We start from the raw sequence: 27,021 nt of genomic DNA on the forward strand, positions 1-27,021 counted from the left end.
GTCTCAAACTCCTGATCTCAAGCGATCCCCCACCTTGGCCTCCCAAAGTGCTGGGATTACAGGCGTGAGCCACAGGTGCCTGGCCTAAAAAGATAAAGTGTTAGACTCAACAACTATAGACCACTGAGCTTGATGTGGCTTTGGGACAGCAAAGAGGGGCATGAGACCTCATAGCATGGTAGTCACTTTCTCCGAAAAAATCTTTCAATAATCCTTTCTCGCACCACACATTTTTTTTCTCCTTAAATTAGATGAGTTGTTTCAAAATCAGGTAGTAAATAATTTCCTTTGGAAATCTTTCTATGCTGTTTTTTTCTCATACTCTTCTGATATCTGATGTCAATCATATTGATAACTCAGTTAAAATCAAGGCAAGGGCCAGGAGTGGTGGCTTATGCCTGTAATCCCAGCACTCTGGGAGGCCGAGGCAGGTAGATCACCTGAGGTCAGATGTTCAAGACCAGCCTGGCCAACATGGTGAAACCCCATCTCTACTAAAACTACCAAAATTAGCCAGACACGGTGACTTGTGCCTGTATTCCCAGCTACTGGGGAGGCTTAGGCAGGAGAATCGCTTCAACCTGGGAGGCAGAGATTGCACTGAGCCGAGATCACGTCACTGCACTCCAGCCTGGGTGACAGAGCAAGACTGTGTCTCAAAAAAGCAAAAACAAAAAACAACACCAAAAAATAAAATAAAAAACCTGAGGCGGGAATATTGCATCTAACACTGTGTTAGAAGAACCACTACCCCCTTTTCTATAACCACTGAGTAGTCTTAACACTACTCTCATGAGGCTAATTCTCATCATTACTGTTGTAGGAGACCAGGAATGAAAGACAGCCAAGGATATCAGCACCTGAGCAAAGCATATGGCAGAGTGTCTTTAAAATCCCTGAGTAAATCATAAAGAAACATGGGGTAAAAATAGATGAGAGAGTCAACTTTAAAGCTGGTTAAGTAATTGTACCTAGAGGTGCTGACAACTGATAGATGACAATATTTCCTAAAGTAAAACAATGTTAAGGAATCCTATAGGATCTTCTCCTTTTCTTCATCTTAACGTTGATGTCACTTCCTTGAATGTTATCATAATATTCTCAGAAAGCAAAAAACACATAGAATGATGAATATAGAAAACTGTAATGAACTATGATCTACAGCTGAACTAAAATATAAGATATGAGATGTTTGATTTGGTTTGGCTGTGTCCCCATTCAAATCTCATCTTGAATTGTAGTTCCCATAATCTCCGCATGTCGTGGGAGGGACTCAGCAGTAGGTAGTTGAATCATGGGGGTGGTTTCCTCATGCTACTCTCATGATAGTGAGTAAGTTCTCATGAGATCTTATGGTTTTATAAGAGGCTTTTCCCCCTATTGCTCAGCACTTCTCCTTGCTGCTGCCATATGAAGAAGGTTGTGTTTGCTTTCCTTTCGCCATGACTGTAAGTTTCATGAGGACTCCCCAGCCATGCTGAACTGTGAGTCAATTAAACCATTCCTTTATAAATTACCCAGTCTCTGATATGTCTTTATTAGCAGTGTGAGAATGGACTGATATAATGCTATACTTTCACAAAAATAAATTTACCTGAATAATTATAGTATGTGGGGGACAAGGCTTTGGAATAGAACTAAACATAGACAAAATTTTAAGCTATGTGTATTTGATTCAACAATATCAAGCAAACTTATTTGGTATTAATATGAGTCCAACAGAAGTCCCAATCTCAGGATCTAGGACATGTGGTCTAGACCAATTAGATACAGCTGGTGTTTTCTGGAACTTTGGTGGGTAGATGAGTGTGTGAAAAGAGGTGCTGGTGACAGCCTTTTTTTTTTTCTTCATTGAAATTGAGAATGTTGATTGTATAGCCTAGTTAAGAAATACTTTTTAATGACGGCCAAGATTTAGGCCCCAACTTAGGAGCAAGAGTCACCTCTAACCTTTCAGGAAATCTTGGGTGTGACCCACTGCAAAAATGGAATTTCACCATAATATTTAATGGACTCAAAGTGTACATACAAGCTTGTTTCATAAATAAGGGATTTCAGTCCAGATCCACGAACGATGCAGTTTAGCATGTGTTCTCAGCTTGCCTGCTGACCACCTCTCCTTTTCTAAATATGCAACAGCACAGACAAGTCTTGCAGATGACATGTTATGGGATAAATTGTGTGCCTCTAAAGCTTCTGCATTGAAGTTACAACCTCCCAGTACCTCAGAATGTGACTGTATTGGGGGGACAGGGTCTTTAAAGAATTGAGTTAAAATGAGGCCATTAGGGTGGGACCTAATGCAATATGACTGGTGTTCTTATAAAAAGAGGAATTAGGACACAGACATGCAGAGAAGGAAGACCATATTAAGACACAGGGAGATAATGGCATCTACAAGCCAAGGAGAAAGGCCTCAGAAGAAACCACCTCTGCTGCCTCCTTGATCTCAGACTTTCGGCCTCCAGAATTGTGTAAAATAAATTTCTGTTGTTTAATCCACAGTCTGTGGTACTTTGTTATTTCTGTTGTTTAAGCCAGTACATTGTTATGACAGCCCTGGCAAACTGATACAGAGCAGTTTTGTATGCTGTAAGAAATAGACTACTAGTAACACTGCTTTGGGCCTAGTAACATGATGTGGACTGAAGGGCATTCTTTCCACTGCAAGGTAGTTAAGGATGGGGAGGTATCTATTTTTATATGAGTGGGAAGTGTATTGGTGAGTAACATCACTAAAGGGCCCTTTGGATTCACATGACCAAAACTAGTAGTGACACAGGGTGATGTCATATGGTTGCCCATATGTTTGTAAGATATGCTCTATCTTGATGTATTCAAGGATTCTTTGTAGACTAATAAATATATCCTCCAAATCAGAGATGTCTTACTTGCCAGGTCTGTTTCCATTTATACACTCTATATTCTAGTCTTAGCTAAGTCATTAAGCAGAAAAATTATTCCCAAGTTTCTGCTACAGTAACTGCTATAAGGAGCATGAGTGACAAGAGTGGGCTGAGAATATAGTGGCTATGGTGAGTGAGGGCAAAAATTGAATACAATGGAAGGATTTAAGTTTAACTTAAGACCTGCCCTTAGGTCTAATGCCTGTAGTGCTCAGATTAAAATTAATATAGCAGATAATTTCAGAATTTTATTTAACATATGAGGGTAATAATCATTCTTACTAGTTACTCACTAAATGCTAATATAAATTCTAGATGTAAAAAATAAATGAAAGTTCAATTTTATTTTACTTTTACTTTCTTCAAAATTATGACAAATATTGGATAAACATTCTCATAAACATTATAAGTGCTCATTCATAGCTATAGAGCAGTGTTCCATGATTGTAAACATAGTTATTTATCATAAAAAATAATAACTAGGCTAAGAATAATGTTATAAAACATATTCTGTTTGAGGCTTCAGAACATGAAATTAATGTAATTTATTTTTACACGTTAAAGGAATAGAAAACCAAACAATCAGCAAAGGAAATGGAATATTGAGAAATATATTAAAAAGAGACCAAAACAAAATGAAAATAATTAGCTATGACTAGTTATCTAATTCTAAGATGCATAACAATATTCAATGTGATGAAAAGGATGTTATCATAAACTGCCTGTGGACACATATGTCCATTTGGAAAGCAATTTCACAGTAAATGTCAAGAACCTTTAAAACAGAAATACATTAAATAGAAATAAGTAGAAATGTGGTCAAATTGTTACTTAAAATTGTCAAACACTGGAAAAAATAAAAACATTAAAAAAAGAATTGCTAACATTCATAAAATAATTACTTGATAATTAAAAGAGTATTTTTGAATAATATCGAATGGGAAAATGCCTAGAATAAAATGTTAATCTGGAATAGAACAATATATATTATAATTAAGTGTCTATAAAATAGTAAAATTAGTAGGTGCATTTTTATTATTTGATAGTAGAATTATTATTTGAATTGTTTTGTTATAACTGCATTTTTCAAATTGTCTACCCCCAGGTACATTAATTTTGTAATTAAAAATATACATCCAAATTAGCCACAAAGTGTAAATGTGTTGCTAAGAAATTCTGAAAATACAAGAAAAATAATGAGTTTTTTAAAATTAATTTTCTTGTTTTGCATTTTTGGGGTTTGAAATTCTTATGAAACGTCTAGCTTTTTAAGTAAGCAAATGTCTTCCTTTATTTTCCTTTTCTGAATGTTAGGGAAACATCTGCATCAGATCATTTGTCAGAAATGAACTAGATTGTATTTCAAAAGCTCAAATATAGTTATTAATTAATATAAATGTTGATGCTCTCATAATAAAAATATTATCTACTTATTTTTCCCATTAATCATTTATTACTGATTTAAAAAATCATTACAAGTAGGACAAATGCTGCCAAGATATAAGCAGCATAAAAAAATAGGAAACACGTATTCATTGTCATTTTCATATTTCAGAGGAAATTAAGATGTAATCTGTAAAAGGGGCTGTGAAAAGTGTAGTGTTTACTGCTCTATTCAAAGTCTATGATTTGTTACTACTTTTATATCAGTAAGGTTACTGTGGAACAATGGAAGAACATTGGACACTAACTAAAAAGATATAGATCAATAGTTTCAGCTGTGTTGAAACTGCATCATGTCACTTTAGGAAAGTAATTTAATTTTCCTGGTAAAAGAAACAACATTATTTATAGATACCTCCTAATTAGTTTATAATGATCATGGTTTTATTTTAATGTGAAAAGTATAATGGCAACATCATTGTAAATTAAAAAGGTACAGGGTATGATTTTGAAGTAAAATATTACATTGAGTATGTAAGATATCTTGAATTTTTCTTAGAAAAATTCTTTGTATTTTTTCATTTAATATTATTTCTATTTTCAAAAATACTGTGACATACAAGAAATAATTGACTCTAGTCATGCATAGGAAATATGACTGCGATGCTGAGATCTTCATATGGCAAGAGACCTCAGATCCCTTTTACAGCTATTATTCAAATATTGTCATAAAACTAACTTATAGTCATAAAATTAATTCCATCTGTTTAAAAAGAATTTTAAAATATATTTCGCGTTTGTACGTGTCCCTTCACCAACTTTATGTTTCTACTTTTATCCCAAAAGTAAATCAGTGAACTTAATGAATGCAGAAATGCTCAATTCAGAGTTGGAAAGAGTAGGAACACTAAATTAGATCTGACATAGCATGAATATTCTCTCCTCCCCATGGAGTTAATGTGATTAAGTAAGTATTCCCATTCCAAGTAAAAGGGAAATAAGATGCATTTTTGGCTTTATGTTTATTTCCTTTCTTGGTTGGTTCATCGTTTTAAGAGAAAATGAAGACATGCTACTGAAATATTGAGTATTTAAGGAAATGTTTGCTGATTGTCTCCTACGTGTACTACACTGATTTGAAAATAGCTTAGGTAATAGAAAAGGATTTGTCGGCAACATCACTAATAAAAAAGTAAAGGATGATAAGGAAGGAAAACAAAGAATAAATGTTATCTTGGGAAAGCTAGAGGAAGGAAGAGACAGTGAGTGAGCTCTGATCATTCAAGGAAAGACAGAAAAAGAAATAAAGTAATTCCCTAAGAGTACAGATAAAGTGAAAGAATGATGGTAAATTTGAGGTATTATAAAGGCAAAATTGTAAAAAACTAGGATCAATGAAGAGACATTGAAATAGAGTAAATGGAGAATAGTGATTTTTAATTAAAAATGCTAAATTGGCATATATGTTATTTAAAAAGGAGTGCAAATAATATGCACTACTGTGGGAGAAACTAGTATGGAGAAAACACACACACACACACACACTCACACACACACACTCACACACACACACACACACACACCTCTTAAGGCGCAGATTCCAGATGAGAAAAATCTGTATTTGAAAACATCACTACTTTGCCCTGATCATATTTATTTAAAAGTGATGTATGTATTACTTATGGAATAAAACAATATGATCTAGAGAATGCAGTTGTCAGCAGGTTCAGGGTAGCTGCAATGACACTCTGCTTTTGGGCTTTGTTTGTGGATGCTCCAGGCCTTGTTAGCCTGTAGTTGAACACAATGTTTCTGATCCATCTCTTTTACTCCATCTTTCACTGTTCCTGTCAGCATGACCTGCCTGCTACTTTGGTTTAACATCAATCACCATGCATGGTTTCCATTAGTGTTCCAGCTGACAACTTCAGGATTTCTTTCTGGGAAGTTTTTCATAATCGCATTCTTGCAGATCCCAGCATTAAGAACTACTTTAGTTCTATCAGAAAAAGCAACCTGTGTCATCTATCAGGTAACACTGTGACATTAGTTCAAATGTACATAACGTATTAGTAGCAAAATATGCCATTATAAGAATTTAGAAAACATCATGTTGTACATGATTAAAAATACACAATTTTTGTTTGTCAATTTAAAAATACATGAATGAATTTAAAAAAGAATTTAGACTCAGATAATCTATGTTAACTTGCAACCAGTTCTTGATCGGTGATAAGCCATCCTCCTTCATGGTCATTTGCACCTAGGCTTAGCTTTTAAGAATCTTTATGTTCAAATTATATTTTCTTTTACCTACTTGTTAAGGTAAAAATATACTATAATAGCCCTCAAATATGAGTTATTAAAAATCTGCTTAGGTTTCAAAGATTCACTGTCATAGTCTCCCAGCTTGGAAATTTCTCTGTCCTTGAAACATGCAGGAGACACTCTCCTAAAATATGTCCTAAAACATGCAGGTATTTACCACTCTCTAGTCTACATGTTAACTATCTATTTACATGTTTTATTTCTCCTACAACACTACAAATTTTATGAGGGCAGAGTATTTATTTGACTTTTCTTTGAATTCTCTGCAGTGCCTAGTATGGTATGATGCATACGGTAGGCACTCAGTGAATATTTACAAAAAATTGTGCTAACAAATGCAAACCTATTTCCTGAGATAATTCATCTTACACAATGTGCACTAAATCTAGTGATACTATTCCTCAGAGAAATTCAATCCAACTTAAAAGCATTACTTTTTAAATGGCAATTATAATAAAATTTTATTTAATGTTATTGTAAGCAAAAGGATTGTTTAAAGGTGACAGGCGTAGAATTCTATTGTTAATATGATGAAATGTATTAAGATAATTATGTATTTCACTTCTAGTGTTAAGGATAACAAAGCTTCTATTCATACCTCATATCATTAAAATTATCTGGCTTCATAAAACTATTTTTAAATGGTTGTTTATTTTTTCCACAATAACGGAGAGCACAAAATATCTAAGTTAAGCAGCATTTGGTAGAGTTTTAATCTTATAAATTCTTCTCTGTCCCCTACTTGAGATTTTAGATTAACAATATCACTAAAATCATTTTGTATTGCAACATGCTGAGGTAATTGTTCTGTTAAAACCAACTGAAAAGGCAGCAGATTGAATGATTATGTGGTAAAATTCAAACACATCAGACTGAGGGAAATGGGATGGTTTGATGGTAGCTACACACACTACACTGATTCAGTTCTAGCCAAGTGCAGTTAGACCTGGGCAGTTTTGCCTCTGTGGTTTATTTGAATTGGTTCACTGTTGAGGGATACTGTCACTCCATGCCATCATTTTATGATTTCCCTTTACAAAGAGCTCGTGGATTAAATAAGCATCCTTTTTTTCCAAAGCATATGTTAACAATGACCTTGTCACACCAGTGAGGAAGTATCACCATATGGCTGCATTAAATGAGGCTAGACTTTAGAAAATGGACTTCCAAAACCTGCGAACACAAGGGAAAAAAGGGAGAGGTGGTGGAAATCCTTTCTATTTTAGGCCTGGAATTGTAGAGATCACTTGGGTGATTATGTCTATGGAGAAAAGAAAATGATAAAAACATACAATGTTTTGATTTGGTATGTGTGTCAGGTAGGGTGAGGAAAGTAAATGAGACTTTGAATAAAAAGTCACTCTGAACTTTAAAAGAGTCTGACCTTGAACAAAATGTAAAATGGCAAGATATTCTTGAGGGATAAAAATGAAAGTGATGGGAAGTTATGAGAGAAGTATAGAATATTATACTATTCCCACTTTTGCAATTTTGATTCCCCATTGCCTTAAAATGTACATTTCATGAACAATACCTGTCTTTAATAAACATGAAAATGTTATACTATTAGACATCCAATTTGAGAAATCATCTAATAAGAACTGAACTGATGGAAAGCAAGAAGGTACTTGTCTTTTATTCTTTTTGTATTGGAAGCTCCTTATTTTGTATTACAAATCTATCTGTTTCATGCTCATGGATTATAAATACACTTGATAACTAAAAGAAAGTGTTTTGAGTTCTTGCTGCACACATGCATGGAAACAGAATTGGGAGGCAATGCTACCTCTGAGTTCATATGAAATATTCAGCTCTCTAGGTCTTCTGGCAGCATTCCATATCAGTGTTACAGAGATTATCTTCTATAAGTTCCTATTTCTAAACGACATTGAGTATCTTATTTTTATTTCAGAACAAGGTTTATAGAAAACAGTTAAAATATATGAGGCTAGGATTTATTGTGATATTTAAATTCTAAGTGAAAATGTGTTCATATTGCTCCATATTCAAGGCCAAAGTCTGTCCTTAATCACTAACACAATTTCCAGTGCAGTGATGATGAGGGTCACTGAAAGGGACCGTTTGGTTGGGATGCTCAGAGCTGGAAGCTCTGCATGGACTGAGGCCACAGCCCGGGCAGGCGGGCAGGAGCAGCCTCTTCTCATGCCTCTAATGATTTGTGAAATGGCATGAATCCAGGACAAGACTCACCCCTGTGAGTCCCACAGAAATTAAAAAATGTCCTTCAGAGTATTTCCCTAAAAAAAAAAATGTAATTTCTACATTCCTATTTCAATTTTATTTAGCCACTTCTCAAGGAAAACCAATGAAAAATATATATTCTTATGCTTGACAGTTACTATGGAACTACCATTTATCAGCACTAATACAGATCTTTACACTGTCTTTCTTCTTCTAACCTTGACTTTTTTCTTCCAAGTCACGAATTATATATTTAAGATAAAGTTTCCTAGTATGCTTGTAATTCAAATACTGACATGTTATTTTACTCTTAGGCAGTTAATTTCCTATAGAGAGGTTAATTTCCCCAGTACTATTTTGTATTCCAAGGAAAATTAAAGATAATTTAAAGTCTCTAATACTATTATTTTAGAGGAGAATATTTAAATATAAGACTACTACATTTTATTGCAAATACTTAAGAAAGAAAAGTTGTAGTTTTAACTGTCAATACACTTACCAGAAACACTGTGTATCACCAAATTTATTAGTGCCTCGTTTTTGAAACACTGTGAAATACCATACATATGTGAAGTGTTATCATCATAGTTACATAGACAACAGTATCCATAGTCTTCAAACACCACTCCCAAATTACATACCCTGAAATCATTTCATAAAATATTGGGGCAAACTCTACAGAATGTGTACTTTTTAGAATGGATTTTCTAAAGCTTTTCTGACATTCACCTAAACCTAGAATATAACTGACAATGTTTTATTTTCAAAATCATGCAGCAAAGCCAGAAAATAATACAGGCAACTTGGGAAATTTTGGGACTTTTAGAATCTGAAGTTTTAAAAATGGCCAACTCTTAAGCATGGCTTTAGTTAAATAGGTAAAAATCATATAATTTGTAAACAGAGACTTGGGTTACAGTCTGATTTCTGGTTGAGGGTCCTTTGGCAAGTAGTAAAGTATTCATAGGAATAGCTTGGTACATGCAGCAGATACTATGTTAAGCACTTTACAAGCAAGTTTTTCTTTTTCTTTCTTTCTTTCTCTCTTTCTTTCTTCTTTCTTTCTTTCTCTCTTTCTTTCTTTCTTTTTCTTTCTTTCTTTCTGTCTCTCTCTCTCTCCTTCCTTCCTTTCTCCTTCCTTCCTTCCTTCCTTCCTTTCCTTCTCTCCTTCTTTCCTTCTTTCTTCTTTTTTTTTTTCTTGGAGTTGGAGACTCACTCTGTCACCCAGGCTGGAGTGCAATGGCAATGGTGCGGTCCTGGCTCACTACAACCTCCACCTCCCAGGTTCAAGTGATTCTCCTGCCTCAGCCTCCCCAGTAGCTGGGACTACAGGTGCGTGCCACCACATGCTGCTAATTTTTGTATTTTTAGTAGAGTCGGGGTTTCACCATGTTGCCCAGGCTGGTCCTGAACTCCTGACCTTGTGATCCGCCCACCTCAGTCTCCCAAAGTGCTGGGATTACAGGCGTGAGCCACCATGCCTGGCCACAAGCAAGTTTTTCAAAAGCTCACAGCAGCCCTTTAGGTTACTACTATTGACTCTGTTTTGAAGATCAGTAAACTGAGACTTAGGAAGGTTGAGTAACCTGCCTAATGTCATGGTATCTGGGAAGTGGAAGGAACTGTTTTTTACTTAAGTGCACTAAGCACCAGGTTAGTTCTAAAAGTCTCAGTTTCCAGGTCATTTCTAGTTCTTTCTCAGCAAGGTTTTGAGGCTCCATTAGGATAGGCTTAACGGAAAAGTTTTGTAAATAGTAAACTGGTTGTCGTTTATGTGATTTCAGAGAGTCTCTTCCAGGTCTGTGATTCTGATATTGTTATTTAACTAAGTCTGAAATACAGGTCTTAAGAATGTAGAATTTGTATTTCTGTGGTTCTAGAGATTCCTAAACTTGCCTTCAATTATTCTAATGAGTTACATCTAGAGACTGATAAAAAAGCATGGTCATGGAAGATAAGTTTGTTTTTCTTTAGTAGTCTCTAAACTCCAGTGCAATTACACTTGATCTGCAGATTCACAGCTTGAATAATAATGCACATTTGCATTCAGAAATATTTACTAAGGGTTTACTACAATTTTTACTAAGAGTTTACAACAAATATACTGTGCTATGAACTATATTCAGGGGATATAAAGGAAAAATAGATATAGACCCTGCCCTCAAGAAGCTCATAGTCTACTGAACAGATTGTAAATTGACATTTTAAAATCAGTTTCTTTGAATTTGACAAAAAATAAATATGTAGAAATATGTATAAATCTTCAGGCCGGGCACGGTGCCTCATGCCTGTAATCCCAGCACTTTGGATGGCTGAGGCGGGCACATCACGAGGTCAGGAGATCGAGACCATCCTGGCTAACACAGTGAAACCCCGTCTCTACTAAAAATACAAAAAATTAGCCAGGCGTGGTGGCAGGCGCCTGTAGTCCCAGCTACTCAGGAGGCTGAGGCAGGAGAATGACGTGAACCCGGGAGGCGGAGCTTGCAGTGAACCGAGATTGCGCCACTGCACTCCAGCCTGGGCGACAGAGCGAGACTCTGTCTCAAAAAACAAAACAAAACAACAAAAAAAGAAATATGTATAAATCTTCTAAGAAATACCAACATTGTCAGCTGTGAAACACATGCACATTAAAAAATGAATCTTTTGAATTTAAGTTCATTTTCAAACAGAAATCCATATAATGGCATAATAAATTCATCTTTTCAAATGGCACTAATTCATTGAGTCATTAGCACCTATAGAAGTTACCTTTCTGATAACATAGAAAATAAAACATAAAACATTATGATACACTTGACAGCTAACTCAGTCAGCTCCAAAACAAACTCATAACATTGCTTTAGGACCTTTTATTTCATATGTATTTCCTGGTGAACAGCACCATCTTCCCAAGTTACAATTCTCAAGACCCCTTTTCTCTCACCTCCATCAGCCATTGAAGTGTGCATTTTATTTTGTATACATGAGGCTCAGGGAATGATACAAATTATTATTTCTGTGTTTACTGTGGTTATATTAATGCTTAGAGGTCCATGCCTAAACACTTTTAACACTTTTTACAACATTTTTTCTTTCTTCTTAATTATTTATTATTTTGGAGAAACGGGGTCCCACTATGTTGCCCAGGCTAGTCTTGAACTCTTGGCTTCAAGTGGTCTGCCTGCCTCAGCTTCCCAAAGCACTAAGATTATAGTCAGCCACAATGCTTGGCCCCTAAACACTCTATATGATGTATTTTAATGCACATTGCTTTAGATATTTCTAGTGAAATCAAGGCAAGTTGTCGTTCCCGTTAATTTATAACTTTGAAACTCAAAGAGGATGATTAATTTGTCAACAATTCACATAGCTAATGAACAGCAAAGCTGGGTGCTGAATCCAGGCCTTGCTCCAGAGGCCATGCTCTTCTACACCAAAGAGCCAAGTTTGGAAGAACGGAAGTGTTTCTACAAACGAAAAAAATGGGAACAGACATTAAAGCAGTGCTATGGTCTCTGAAACTGGGAAAGTGGAAGTTTAAACAGACATATTTGGAGTAGAGGTTCTTATGTGGAGATGAGATGGGGAGTCAGCTAAAACTTTAGACTGAAGAGAACCCAGAACAATAAGAAATGCTGAGAGATGAGAGAGGAGTAAGACTTTAATTCAGTCCATTTCACTTTCTCATGTCTATCCTCTTTATTCTCTAAATTGATACTGCATACCCATGACAGAATTACGGTCCTTGAATTAACAATCCCCTGTCCAAACCATCCCTGTTATCAAATTCAAACTTTTATTTTATTTGCTTCTAAAGTCTTGAATTTATAATTAGGCTTCTCCCCACCTGTTTTCCCTCCCTCCAACACTATTCATTCATATCCAATGAGATGCTTTCCTCTGCCACCTCATCCCTTTTTGTAGCTTAGGGTTTTTTATTTGCTATCTTCAACACTCTTTTATACCCCTCCTTGACCTCCTCATTCATTCAAGATTAAACTCCACTTTATTAAGTCTTATTTTTATAAAATCTGGCCCCTCCTAATAGTATTTCTTCGGCAATTGTGATACAATGCACACCACCTTCTAATTTAACACATACTTATCGTCTTATTTCATAACAAGTTGCTTCTGTCTTTCCAGCATATTATAAGCTTTGTAAGGCCCAATATCAAGTCTGACTTTTTTTTCAATAAAGTATGTGGCACAGCAAAGAAAGCAAGACAGTTGCCAAATGAACATTCAGTTAATTAAAATTACAGTTGAACACTAAAGAAGCTGCATATTAACAGGGGCAAATAACTTGGTAGCAAACACACACAGATGCATAAGGAATGTATAATATAGAAGTGATAAGTAGTTTGTTATCTATGAGACAATGTGAGTGGTTCAGATTCACAGTTGTTGAGTCTAATCTGGGGCTACCAAAGGATTTTGTTTTATTTAATTGCTCATTTCTCTCCATATAAATTCTGACATCTAAGTAAATTGGTCCAATTTTACTTCATTAATCAAATTAGTCTGGGTAATGAACAGTCTTTTTCTTTCTTCTCTTATTTCGGTTTTGTTCGAGATAGCCAAGCTATCCTTCTGGCTCATGAAAAGAGAGAACATCTTTTAAAGTACATTATCGATATATGCACTAGCCCAAGTGGGGCTGGCTGCCTCCTTCCCAATATAATCACAGCTTTTTTCACATTGCACTGAGATTTTCGGTGGTCTTCACTAGACTGTGAGCTACTTAGGAGCAAAGAGAACTATGTCCTTAGAGTGAAATATTACTTTAGACACAGAAAAATTGTCTTTGGGTAAAAGTGAGAGGATTTTAGTAAGTCTAGATACTTTGTAATAAACAAGGTGGGGAGTAGAAGTGAGAAAGAATCTTTGGGGTTTAGACGAGAATTTTAAATAAAGAGCTGTGATGTCCCTGTTCATGGACAGGCATCCTAGCATAATTCAAGTGAAATAATCCGCATGAGACATAAGAACTCAGAGGGAGGATGGAGGACAGATTGTATGACTGTCCCTTTCACTTGAAGACTCTCATTATAGGACTCTTAGATTCTAAATCTTGAAGGCAATGTGTTTGAATGAGTAATGATCTTTATGATCCTTCACCAGTTCACCTACTCAGATGAGGAAGTTCATTAAAAACTTTTCCATTTTTTAATTAATTTTTTAAATTTTTTTAAAAAAAATTACTAATCATTTTTTTCATTAATGCCTTACTTGGGTACTCAAAAATTGAATTAAAACACTAATATATAACCATCAATTCTTAAATCCCTTCATTTTCATATCCACATATTTAGAGAGTGGTTTGTTTTTTTTTTCTAGAAGGAGTCTTGCTTGTCTCTCAGGCTGGGATGCAGTGGCATAATCTCGGCTCACTGTAACCTTCGCCTCCCAGGTTCAAGTGATTCTCCTGTCTCAGCCTCCTGAGTAGCTGGGATTACAGGCCCACCACGCCTGGCTAATTTTTGTATTTGTAGTAGAGACGGGGTTTCACCATATCAGTCAGGCTGGTCTTGAACTCCTGGCCTCATGATCCACCCACCTTGGCCTCCCAAAGTGCTGGGATTACAGGCATGAGCCACTGCGCCTAGCCTAGTGGGTGTTAATTTAATGATATTATAAGCCAGGCATTGAGCCATGAGTCAAGCACTAGGAATTTACTCACAAATACAATAGCATTCCAGTCATTCATTGTGGGGAGTGCAAATAATAATATCATGTAGTAGGGTAAGTAAGTCCTAGGTGCCTTGAGATCATAGCAAAGTGGAGCCTAAATCAATCTGGGGTGGTCAGAAAAAACTACCTAAAGAAAGTGACCAGATGGCCAAGAGCCACCAGCTCACTCATGCAGCTACTGTCTTTTATACAGAATTGAAAATAAGATATGGTTGGTAAGTTATAGATTTCAATTGATGATGACAAATGCTTGTAATCACAAATTTTCTTGGCTTTTTTAATGAGCTATAGTAAGCAAATGTAATGATGATAATTTTAGTTCATTAAAGCTTATTTTCATTTTAAATTAATGGAAGTATGTAACCAAAGAGATCAAACGTGGCAATTACCAAGTGGGCAAGATATTTAGACAACAAACGCTGATAATGACTAAAATGCCAAAAGATCCCCTTAGTTTATCTGTTCCTTTGGACACAGAAGACAAATTCAACATTTTGTAACAAAATCACCACATTTTCTTTTATTTAGATATTATGAATCAGGAAAAGTGTTAATATGTGCTCTTTGTAAACATGTAAAAATTTAGAACTGTATACATTAAAAATGGAAATTCTGCGTTATAACACAAAAGAAAAATAATCACTATCAGCATTTGAATATAGTATTTTCAGTCTCTTTTATATATTATTGTTCTTTTGAAATTGCAATCAAAAAAGAATCCATCTTTTTCCCTCACCATTATATCTTACATATTTCCCATATGATAAAAATCTCTAAATCATGAGTTTAATAGCCATATAATAATATTCATCATTTAGCTATTCTGCCTAATAGCCCATTGCCTGCAGTCTAATAATTTTGAAAAGCTGGAGTATTACTATCACTAAATGGAAATGGAAAGTATCCCTATTTATTTATTTACTTATTTATTTTTAGTTTATTTTTTTGCAGACAGTGTCTTACTTTTTCACCCAGCCTGGAGTGCAATCATAGCTCACTGCAGCCTTCAACTCCTGGGCTCAAGGGATCCTGCTGCCTCAGCCTCCTGAGTAGCTGGGACTATATAGCAGTGGTAGCCACGCTAATTTTTTTTTTTTTTTTTTTTTTTTTTTGGTGGAGAAGAGGTTTCACCATCTTGCCCAGACTGGCCCTTTAAAATATGATACAATATAATTTTTGCACATTGATTTTGTATTCTGAGACTTTGCTGAAGTTCCTTATCAGCTTAAAGAGATTTTGGGCTGAGATGATGGGGTTTTCTAAATATAAAGAGGTTAAGACATTGCTGTTTTGAAAATAAAATACTATTTTAGCAACAATGTCCTCTCAATAAAAATATTGAAACTTGTTTTCTAATCTGCGATTTTATCAATTCTATAAAATGAGACTTATTTTCACACTGACTTTGTTTTTATAACATACAATCATTAGCAAATTTTGTGAAATAAAGAATAAAATGCTAAAAGCATGTGCATTATTCTGTTCTCACACTGCTATAAAGAACTGCCCGAGACTGAGTAATTTACAAAGGAAAGAGGTTTAATTGACTACAGTTTCACATGGCTGGGGAGACACAGGAAACTTACAATCATGGTGGAAGGGGAAGCAAACACGTCCTTCTTCACATGAAGACAGGAAGGAGAAGTGCCGAGCAAAGAGAGAAATCCCCTTATAAAACCATCAGATCTCATGAGAACTCACTGACTATCATACCCCCATGATTCAACTCCAACGACCGGGGTCTCTCCAATGACACATGGGGATTATAGGAAATACAATTCAAGATGAGATTTGGGTGGGGACACAGCCAAACCATATCAGCATGTATATATTTTATATGTACGTGAAAGGTCTGATATATGATGCATAACAAATATAGTGATTTATAAATTATTCTGAACTCTATATGTGTTTGCTGTATTTTCATTTTTAAGAAATGAATTTGCAAATAATGGTGGCAAAGGTATGCACATGAAAATTCATAATTCATTATTTTGAAGAGAAGGAATAACCATATCTTGCAAATTATTTATGTTACTATCTCACTGTATTTTTCCCTTTGGCAGGCTCTGTGTGTGTGTGTGTGTGTGTGTGTGTGTTTGTGTGTGTGTACATATACACACATATATATGATGGTAATTGTACTAATTATTATCTTAATCTTGCAATTGTTCAACTCATTTTTTAACAAGTTTTTATTACTCTGTAATATATGATTGAGTGGCAAGTCACAGTTGTAGTACAGATTCTTATTTGTGCCAACTAAATTAAATAATTAACCTCTATCAAGAATAACTTTAAAAAGGTGGGGGATGCTTGATATTTAATCAGTAATAGACTATATAGTGTTCTATCGGCATCTATATTAATCTGTAGGGAGATTTTATTGCCTCTATGCATATTATAAAAGGTGCTTAATTTTGGTTTACTTTCCTCCCACCAAATGCCAGCTCTTTTCCAACCTGTTTATTATAACCTACTTGGTTTGCAGTTCGGAAGATACATGGTTGCAATGATAAGCTAAGTATTTGTTGCTAGAACTAACAGTTCTTGCTGAAAAACAGTGAGCAGAATTACATACAATAACGGGTTTTACAAACAGCAACTCAAGTAACAAAATAGCATTCCTTGTCTAGGAAACGGCTTCTTAGTGTATTTGATATGGGAAAGGAGCCACATTTTGCTATATACATGAATGATGAAACGTGCTGTTAGAAGTCTTTTTAACACACAAATATAATTATGTTATAGACTGCTTAAAATAATTCTTGCTGTCTTCTGTGGAAGAATATGGCATAACATCCTTATCCTATCCTCCAGGGCAGTTTACAAGGCCCCTCCCTGCCTCTGCAGTGTGTCCAGTCCCTCTCCCAACCCCTCCACTCCACCACCTGCCATCCCCCCTACCCCTACTCTATTCTCCAGATGCATTATCGTTCTCCAATGTCATCTATACACCTTATACTTTTTCCTGTAATGCTGTTTTCTCTGCCTGAAATATTTTTCTTTCTCTTTAGAGTATAGCAGAATCTCATGCGTCTTTCAAAGACCAAGCAGATTGTCACATAATTTCTGAATTTCCCCCCAACACCTTATGAGAGGTGAAGAAAAGGAAATAGAAAACATTGGGGTAAAATGAACAGCAGTGTTTTCCTGTATCATTCATTTATAGAATTTCCAAATATCTGCACAAGACAAACAATGCACCTATCTTTACCTGGACATCAGCCAGGACTTGTGTGGAATATCTATGCTCCTCTAAGTAACTCACGCTTTAAAAAATTTCTCGACTAGCTCTATGAGCTCCATAAATCAGTATTACATTTTGAGGACATTTTTTTTTTTTTTTGCATCTGACTAGAACATTTTTCTACCAGGACCCTGGCCCCTCTGTAAGAAAATAAAACAAAAAAATAAAAATAAAAATAAAAGCGTATAGTCTACATAAAAAATTCCTGAATCTAGAACTGTTGGCACAAGTCAGATGGAGAACTCTCATGATCAACAGACTTCCTTAAGCAGCTTGGCTGGATCTTAATTAATTTAACCATTCCCCAACTAAATATCGCTAGGTAATGCTTTAATGGAATTTTCATCTCTAGAGGTTTTCCTATATTCATGGGGTCAAATGATTCACAATTTCAATGGCTTTTGATAAATTGTTACAAATTGATTTTCAAAGGCTTTGTATCAATTTTAAATGTCCCAGCTATCTTGAGTGACTTAACATTCTCTTCATCTTTACCACCAAAATTAGCTAATTTATTATGTAAAATTGTGTATCTCAATTTTTTTCTCTGACTATTAAGGTTAAATATACTTTATAGTTTGTTTACTGGGCTTATTTATTTATTCCAATGTGAGTTATCTGTTATATATCTTTTGTCCTTTCTTTTCAATATGAATGCAGGGTGTATGTGTGTGTTTTCCTTTATCCAATGTAGTTGCATTGAAATATTTCCCCAAGATTTCATGGCCCTTATGTTTGTTTTACTTTAAAAAAATTTACCAGTGTAGTGAAATGGCAACTGTTATGGACATTAAGGAGAAATTTGATCAAATTAATTATTTTTAAAAGAATCCACATTTAACTCCCCACACGGACCTAAAATGTATTGATTCATATCCTGGCATCATCCACATCTATCCTATATCACAACCTTTTCTGCATTTTAATCAGCAATATGGATAATAATGTAGTAAAGAGTCCCACAGAATTTAAAATAGTTTATAGCCAGCTGAATTAAGATTGAGGACGGTCTAGATGTTTCCAAACAAACTAAAATTTAAGAGTGAACATAAAAAATATTTTTAACTGTGAATTTTTAAAAATGTTCTATGGAGAGGTTAATTTGTAGCAATTCGTGTGGAAAAAAGAGCAGAGTGTGAGCATATACTTAACAGGAACCAATATAATGATGTAACTGAATAAGTAAGACCCAAATAATCTTGGGCTACTCTTTATATGTACAATGCCTAAATAATTGGAAGTAATATTCCCATCCAGACAGATCAGGTCAGGCCATAATCATGAGTGTCAGGAATGTGGAGTTTAATTCTATACTGATCAACAGGAGTGTATTGTGGGAGTTAATTTAAGTTACTATATTTTAACAAAATTTCAATAAGTCCAGGGGACATCCAGAATGCCAGAATTTGGATGTTAAAGGTTTTAGAAACTGTGTTATGTAAAGAAATGTTATTTAGCTTGGGAAATCACTAAAGGGATGTGTGATATCTGTTTTTAAAAATGTGATGAGTGTGAGTCATAAGAAAATTAACGAGATTTGTTTTGTGTTATTCAATTCTGGCTAAGAATTTATTGTTATAGATATCTAATCAAGAAACAGTTTCTCTTTCTCCCCTACTTCCTCCAACAGTCTGCAAACATATGAGTACAGAACATTAATGTTCCAGACACTGTAACAAGCCTTCATGATAGAGTTTTTAATATGGTATCATCCTCGTTGTCATGGAACTCACAGTCTAACAGTGTTGACAGGTTATCTATCTATCTGTCTATACATGTCCTTCTGTCTCTCTGCCTCTGTCTCTATCTTCCAAGGCATATACAAGATACAGAGACTACCAAAAAGGAAATTTGATTATTTAAGCAAAATCTGACCAACATCTGTGTTGAATGGGATATCACACAGACATTTTTAAATTTATAATCACAGTATCTCTGTGCTACTTTTCCAAAAATAATGTGCATAGTCTAAAGGTATGTATATTCTATATGAAATACTTGTATGCATATATTATACATATACATATACATATATTATATGATTTTAGAAAAATCAAAGATGTAAAACCAACGAAAATTTTTTAAAATGAGGAGTAATGTTATTACTAAATAGTAAATTTGGAAATGAGCTTCCTAGTTGTCAGAGAAAAGAAAGTAACATTTTGACTTAACAGACTTCCCATTAAGAAAGCAGGAGACATGCATGTTTTTGGGGAGGACAAAAGGGATCACTTTGTATTGATGTTAAATTTTTGGAACAAAAAGTGATGAATTCCCTTTCAAACTTGCCTAGGTAAGACTGTATACATAGTTAAAGATTAAGTAATTAACCCAGGATAACCTAATTTCAAATAAGGAGGGAATAAAGGGTTATGGAAACTAACAAATTGCTCTTGAGATTTACCATAGAAGGTGCAATGTAGATGATCAAGAACTGAAAGGAATAACGTTATACATTTGACTCTAACCCTCTCTTTCCAAGAGCTTCCTAGTTCCAGGAAGTGCTGAGGAAGCAGCCAATGTCTGAACAGATGGGATTCTCCTGAGTGTGCTTGCTAGTTCACCTGGGCTTCCCAAAAGGGCTTTCTCCTACTTTGAAAGTGGTTTGTATCAGCATTTTCAACTTCTTTTGTCAGCAAACACTAAATGTTATATGCACCTAGAATTTATCTTCTACCAGATTTAAATTTATCAAAGTGCAATCTGACCAGCACAATGTGCATCAATTAGCATTAACAGTCCTAACTTCTAGTATATATTTTCTCTATATTCAGCTCATATGTTAAATTGAATTTAATGGAAACAAATGAGAAAAAATGCTTATGATAAAGAAAATATGTAATATTTATTTTGAATCTACTATCACATTGTCTTCATATACTTCACTTGATTTTTCACTAATATAACACAGGAAAAGTGTTAGCTATTCGAAGGATGCCCCAAAGATGAATGAAGAGAAAACTCACTACGTATTTCTCCATTTATTCAAAGATATTTGCCGATTCCTATTTTGCACCAACCATTGTGAGAGGTTATGAGGACAGGGCATTTAAAAAGTCAGACACAGCCCTGAAAGTTTTTATTCTAGTGGGGAATATGGATGATAAATAGGTAAACAAATATTTGGAAATAATATTTACAGATTGTGATAAAAAGAAACAAAGATGATCATTAGGTTGGCAATGTGATATAGAGTGATTGATGTTTTGATGTGGGATAAATTAGGCTACAGAGGTTAGCCAGCAAAGTTTTCTGAGATGGTGACATTTAACCTGAGTCTTAAAGGTTCAGAAAACTCTAGTTAGGCAAATAACTGTATTGGAGGAGTCTAATAAAAGGGAATGGCAGGTACAAGGGCATAGACGAAAGAAGACCAGAGTGGACCCCAGAATGGTGAACAAGACAAAGAAGTAGGCAAGAGTCAGTTCATGCAGGACCATGGTAAAGAGTTGGAATTTTATTCTAAAACAATGAAAAGTCATTGGATGGTTCTAGGTACAAAAGAAACAGTCTCTGATTTATAAATTTAGAAGGATACCCCCAGCTCAAATATGTTAAGTAGATGGATAAAGGTAAAAAGCAGAAGCAGGAGATTAATTATGAAATTATTAAAGTAGTGCCAATTGGGAATGCAAATTAGCACAACTTTTAGTCTGTGAACTAAAAATAGTACCACCCTTTGATCCAGCAATCCCATTACTGGGTATCTATACACAGGAAAATAAATCATTATAAAGATACCTGGACTCGTGTGTTTATCACAGAGCTATTCACAACAGCAACATCATTGAATCAATCTAAGCGTCCATCAGTGGAGGACTGGATAAGGAAAATATGGTATATATATACAATGGAATACTACTTGGCCATAAAAAAGAATGAAATTGTGTTGTTTTCAGCAACACAGATGGAACTAGAGGCCATTATTTTAAGTGAAACAAGTCAGACACAGAAAATCAAATATTACATATACTCATTTATAAGTGGGAGCTAAGCAATGTGTACTCATGGACAACTGAGTTTGGACTAATAGACATTGTAGACTCTGAATAATGGACGGGTTAGAGGAGGGTGGATGATGATAAATTACTTAATGAGTACAATGCACATTATTCAGGTGAAGCATACTCTAAATGCCCTGACTTCATCACTACACAATTTATACATGTAACAAAATTGCATTTCTACCTCATAAATTTATATAAGTAAGAAAATTAAAATAAAACCATTGATTTGGACATGGAGGGTGAAATAGAGATGGAGAAAGTGAAAATGTGATGTACTTTGGAGGTAGAGGCATGGGGATTTGGTCAGGTGGTGAGTGACAATCAGAAGCAAAAAAAAAAGGAAATAGTAGAAGGAGCAAGACTATCAGAAAGGGGTAAATAAGTGAAGAACAACAAATAGGAGAACTTCAGAACATAAAGAGCAGAATTTCTGTCCAAGCTCAAATTCAGTCAAAAAAAAGCATCAGTTTTGCACAAATGTAGAAGTTCAAAGCACTTTTAAAAGAGCAGCTTATGCAAATAAATAACACAAAAAAACCTCACCAAAATCAGTTTCTGACGTAAGAAAATAAATTACAGAAGAGTTAGTGTTACAAATATAAAATTAAAAATTATAAAAATGCTAGAAAAAATGTAGAATAATATTTTTATAGTTGTAAGGCTAGGAATGCCTTTTTTATGCTAACACAACACCCTGAAGCCATAAAGAAAATGAGTCACAAGTTTGACTAAACAAAAATTTTAAATGTTTGTGTGGCCAAAGACATCAATGAATCTGGAAGCCAAAGGGAAAGTGGAAAAATAATTCACAAGGTGTATGACAAAGAGTTAATTTCCATAGTATGTAAAACACTCTCACAACCGAAAAAGAGAACATTTGCAAAGGAAAAGAACAGAGAAAGAAGTACACAGATCTGATAAATAAGAGAAAATTGTCTAAGCCTCCCAATTAATCAAAAATATGTAAATTAAAGCAGCAATGAGAAATCATCCTCACCCATCAGGACAAGTAAAGATTCAAAAAACTGATAATCGTCACTGTTGGCAAGTCATAGAAAAAAATTATTCTCACATACTGGTTGTTGTAAATTTAAATATATTTTGAAAAGATATGATAATGTTTATTAAAAGCATAAATCTAAATTATTTGATATAGCAATTTCACCTCCAGGAATTGATCTTGCAGGAATAGTCACTCAGGTACAGGAAGTTTTACTGTTGTTTAGTTTGCAATATCAAAGACCTGGAAACAATCTAAATGTTGATCCCGAGGGCATTGAATACATTAATCATAGAAACTTCATACAATGGCATGTTATGCAGCAGTACAAGAAAATGAAGCAGTTCTTAAAAACCAAAAGAATAGCTTTTATGATTAACAGAAATAAACCATTAATAAGATATAGCTATAAAATATTATCTTATTAAATACTTTTATTTCTAGATATATATTAAAAGCTTATGTTTAGAGTACTGTCTGTTTCTCTAGGTCTATACAGAAAAAAAAGTCTGGCAAGATCTGTAGCAAACTGTTTAGTCTGATTAGCTCCAAGTGTTGAGAATAAGGAATATTCTAACTTTTTTCTTATTGTTATACTTTAAGTTTTAGGGTACATGTGCACAGTGTGCAGGTTTGTTACATATGTATCCATGTGCCATGTTGGTGTGCTGCACCCATTAACTCGTCATTTAGCATTAGGTATATCTCCTAATGCTGTCCCTCCCCCCTCCTCCCACCCCACAACAGTCCCCAGAGTGTGATGTTCCCCTTCCTGTGTCCATGTGTTCTCATTGTTCAATTCCCACCTATGAGTGAGAACATGCGGTGTTTGGTTTTTTGTCCTTGCGATAGTTTACTGAGAATGATGGTTTCCAGTTTCATCCATGTTCCTACAAAGGACATGAACTCATCATTTTTTATGGCTGCATAGTATTCCATGGTGTATATGTGCCACATTTTCTTAATCCAGTCTATCGTTGTTGGACATTTGGGTTGGTTCCAAGTCTTTGCTATTGTGAATGGTGCCGCAGTAAACATACGTGTGCATGTGTCTTAATAGTAGCATGATTTATAGTCCTTTGGCTATATACCCAGTAATGGGATGGCTGGGTCAAATGGTATTTCTAGTTCTAGATCCCTGAGGAATCGCCACACTGACTTCCACAATGGTTGAACTAGTTTACAGTCCCACCAACAGTGTAAAAGTGTTCCTATTTCTCCACATCCTTTCCAGCACCTGCTGTTTCCTGACTTTTTAATGATCACCATTCTAACTGATGTGAGATGGTATCTCATTGTGGTTTTGGTTTGCATTTCTCTGATGGCCAGTGATGATGAGCATTTTTTCATGTGTTTTTTGGCTGCATAAATGTCTTTACTTCCAATTATGTGGTCAATTTTGGAATAGGTGTGGTGTGGTGCTGAAAAAAATGTATATTCTGTTCATTTGGGGTGGAGAGTTATGTAGATGTCTATTAGGTCTGCTTGGTGCAGAGCTGAGTTCAATTCCTGGGTATCCTTGTTAACTTTCTGTCTCGTTGATCTGTCTAATGTTGACAGTGGGGTGTTAAAATCTCCCATTATTATTGTGTGGGAGTCTAAGTCTCTTTGTAGGTCACTCAGAACTTGCTTTATGAATCTGGGTGCTCCTGTATTGGGTGCATATATATTTAGGATAACTAGCTCTTCTTGTTGAATTGATCCCTTTACCATTATGTAATGGCCTTCTTTGTCTCTTTTGATCTTTGCTGGTTTAAAGTCTATCTTATCAGAGACTAGGATTGCAACCCCTGCCTTTTTTTGTTTTCCATTTGCTTGGTAGATCTTCCTCCATCCCTTTATTTTGAGTCTATGTGTGTCTCTGCACGTGAGATGGGTTTCCTAACTTTTTAAGATTTCTGAAGTATTTGAAATTTTTACAAGTATGTGTGAGTTTTAAGATAAAAATATTTAAAAAATGGGAAAATCACATGGCATAATATATTTAAAGTCTGCTCATTTTGGAATAAACATCAGCAACAAAAATAAGCAAACAGTGATTACAGCTTATAGTATAATTTTTGCTATTTCTGGAAAAATAGAGTGGCTTATTGAAAGAAGGAATACATCTCAAATATTTTTTATCTTTTATTTCTAACACAACATTAAACTTTTTATTGACAATATCAACAGTTTTCTTAAGTCGGAGGCACCTGATGATGCTCTAAAAATGAGCAATTTTGAGGTAGCATGGTGTTCTTTAGGACAGTCTTCACCATATTTATTTGAAATCCAAAAATATGACCCCCCCAAAAAAATGGAAAGAAAATACTTGATAGCTCAGTAAATATTTAAGTGAAGCATTCTGGAAAATAGTTTTGAATATCTGCAGTCATCCTGAAATAAAATAATTTTGCTATAAAAATATGTAGGCTGGCCAACTAATGAAGCATCCAACACTGTTTACATAACAGTTAAAAGAGTCATTTAGTCGTTTTTACACTTGGTTGTATTTGTGACATGAATTTGGCAATATAAAGTAACGGGGGTGTTACCTTTTCAGATTCTGAAATTTTTGTGCTGGGTTACAAACCACATAGAAAAATCAATATGTCCATATTTGTTGGGGTAAGTAAAAGTTGTGACAGAGGTAACTTTAAGAAAAACATCTTGATATCAGAATTAAGAGTTAACCTGTGACAGTCACACTGAATGTTGGGTATTTTGTCAATACTGTACTGATCAAGATGCTGTGGTATGAATGGCAGGCAAATCCTGTACTGGCTAAGAAAACTGACTTTAAATTCAGATGCCCTGAATACTCTGATGTCTTAGACAAATTTTCTAAGCTATGCAAATCTTCAGGTTCTTCACCTATAAAATGATAATAATAATGCCTACTTTTGAGTTTTGTAAAAATTGAGATCACAAAATCTGGCACACAGTACTCCATTATAGTAGTTATTATTATTACAAGAGGAGGAATGAGTTTCAAAGAACAAGGAGTTGTCAGCAATGTCAAATCCTGCAAACTATTCTGAGACAACGAGGCATAAGAAATAACAATTGGATTTACTAATTTGTAAGTCACTGATGACCTTCAAGAACACAGTGTTCCAGGAGTGGTGATGGTAGGGAAAAGTAAATGGTGATAAAAATAGAAAGAGCTGATGTAGAATATGTAACACTTTGGATAGTAAGAGAATAAATAAAAATTATAAGATGACAATGTGAGAGGCAGAGGACCAAGGCAAGGGGTTTTCCAGCTAAGACACACTGATTATTTTCCATGTTAAGGAAGAAGGTAGTAGAGACAGATTTCATTTAAAAAAATTCCTGGTTGGTTTCAAGGCTAAAATCTATTAAGCTTCTAAAATGATGAAGATAGGGAATGAAGAGCTGTTTGTTCATCTAATTTATGTGTGGCTCCTTTAGGGCTGAAGTACTGGGCCTTTTTTGTGACTGGAACTCATTGAGAAGCTGTTCAAAAGTTTGATTGTGTCTCTGTAAACACACACACACTGTGCACAAGTACACACAATTTTGCATAAAATTAGGAGAATTCATTGACCTCCTTTAATCTATCAATGAAACAATCCTCTCTCTGAATGGCCCAAAGATCTTAGATAAATTTACCCTCTCTTAAGACTTAAAAATAATTTTGACAAATATGGCTTTAGACTTGTGTACATGATTTAAAATTAACAATTCAGTGAGAAGTCAAAAAATTTTCCATGAAATATCAAAAAATCTATTTAAAATGGCTTTTAAAAATATAAATATAAAATATAAATAACTTGAAATATTACAATTGGCTCAGACGTACAATTTCCATATGACACAGAAAATGAAATACAGATATAACTGATTTCCAACTATATATGGAATATTTTCCAAATTATTTTCTAATATTCATAAAATTTGTATGTGATATATGTGATTTATCTGTGTTAACAGACTAGGAAATCGAGACTCAGAAGTGTTAAGTAACTTGCCCACTATCAGGCTGCCAATTCAAACTCATCTGGCTCAAAACTCCAGAGGAGATTATCTCTCCATATCTCTAAGTGAAAGAAGAATATTCTAGGCCAATATATCCAAAAACATATGTAGTATTAGAATCTCTATGGGGTTGCTTTTTTTTTTCTGGTCAAATATAAAAGAACATTCTGAAAAGAAAAGGAAAGACCTATGTTGAAGATATGACAGTTATCCTTGCAATTCTTTCTTTAAACTCTGCAATTGTCAACAAGTTTGAACACTGTTTACTTGACAGTTTCCCTATCTTTT

The 27,021-nt window shown here is 34.7% G+C and overlaps 1 protein-coding gene and 1 long non-coding RNA gene across 8 annotated transcripts in view; one reads left to right on the plus strand and one right to left on the minus strand.

Moving 5' to 3' along the window:
- GRIA4 (glutamate ionotropic receptor AMPA type subunit 4) overlaps positions 1-27,021 on the minus strand; it is a 380,722-nt gene that overhangs the window by 344,789 nt on the left and 8,912 nt on the right. The gene's annotated exons all lie outside the window — the stretch shown is intronic.
- Positions 16,285-24,689, plus strand: LOC115838589. The gene is made up of 3 exons (XR_004033621.1): positions 16,285-18,418; positions 24,161-24,165; positions 24,676-24,689. It is a non-coding gene; the product is annotated as an uncharacterized LOC115838589 (long non-coding RNA).

This window comes from Nomascus leucogenys, chromosome 15 (assembly GCF_006542625.1).
Source record: "Nomascus leucogenys isolate Asia chromosome 15, Asia_NLE_v1, whole genome shotgun sequence".
Lineage (NCBI taxonomy): Eukaryota > Metazoa > Chordata > Mammalia > Primates > Hylobatidae > Nomascus > Nomascus leucogenys.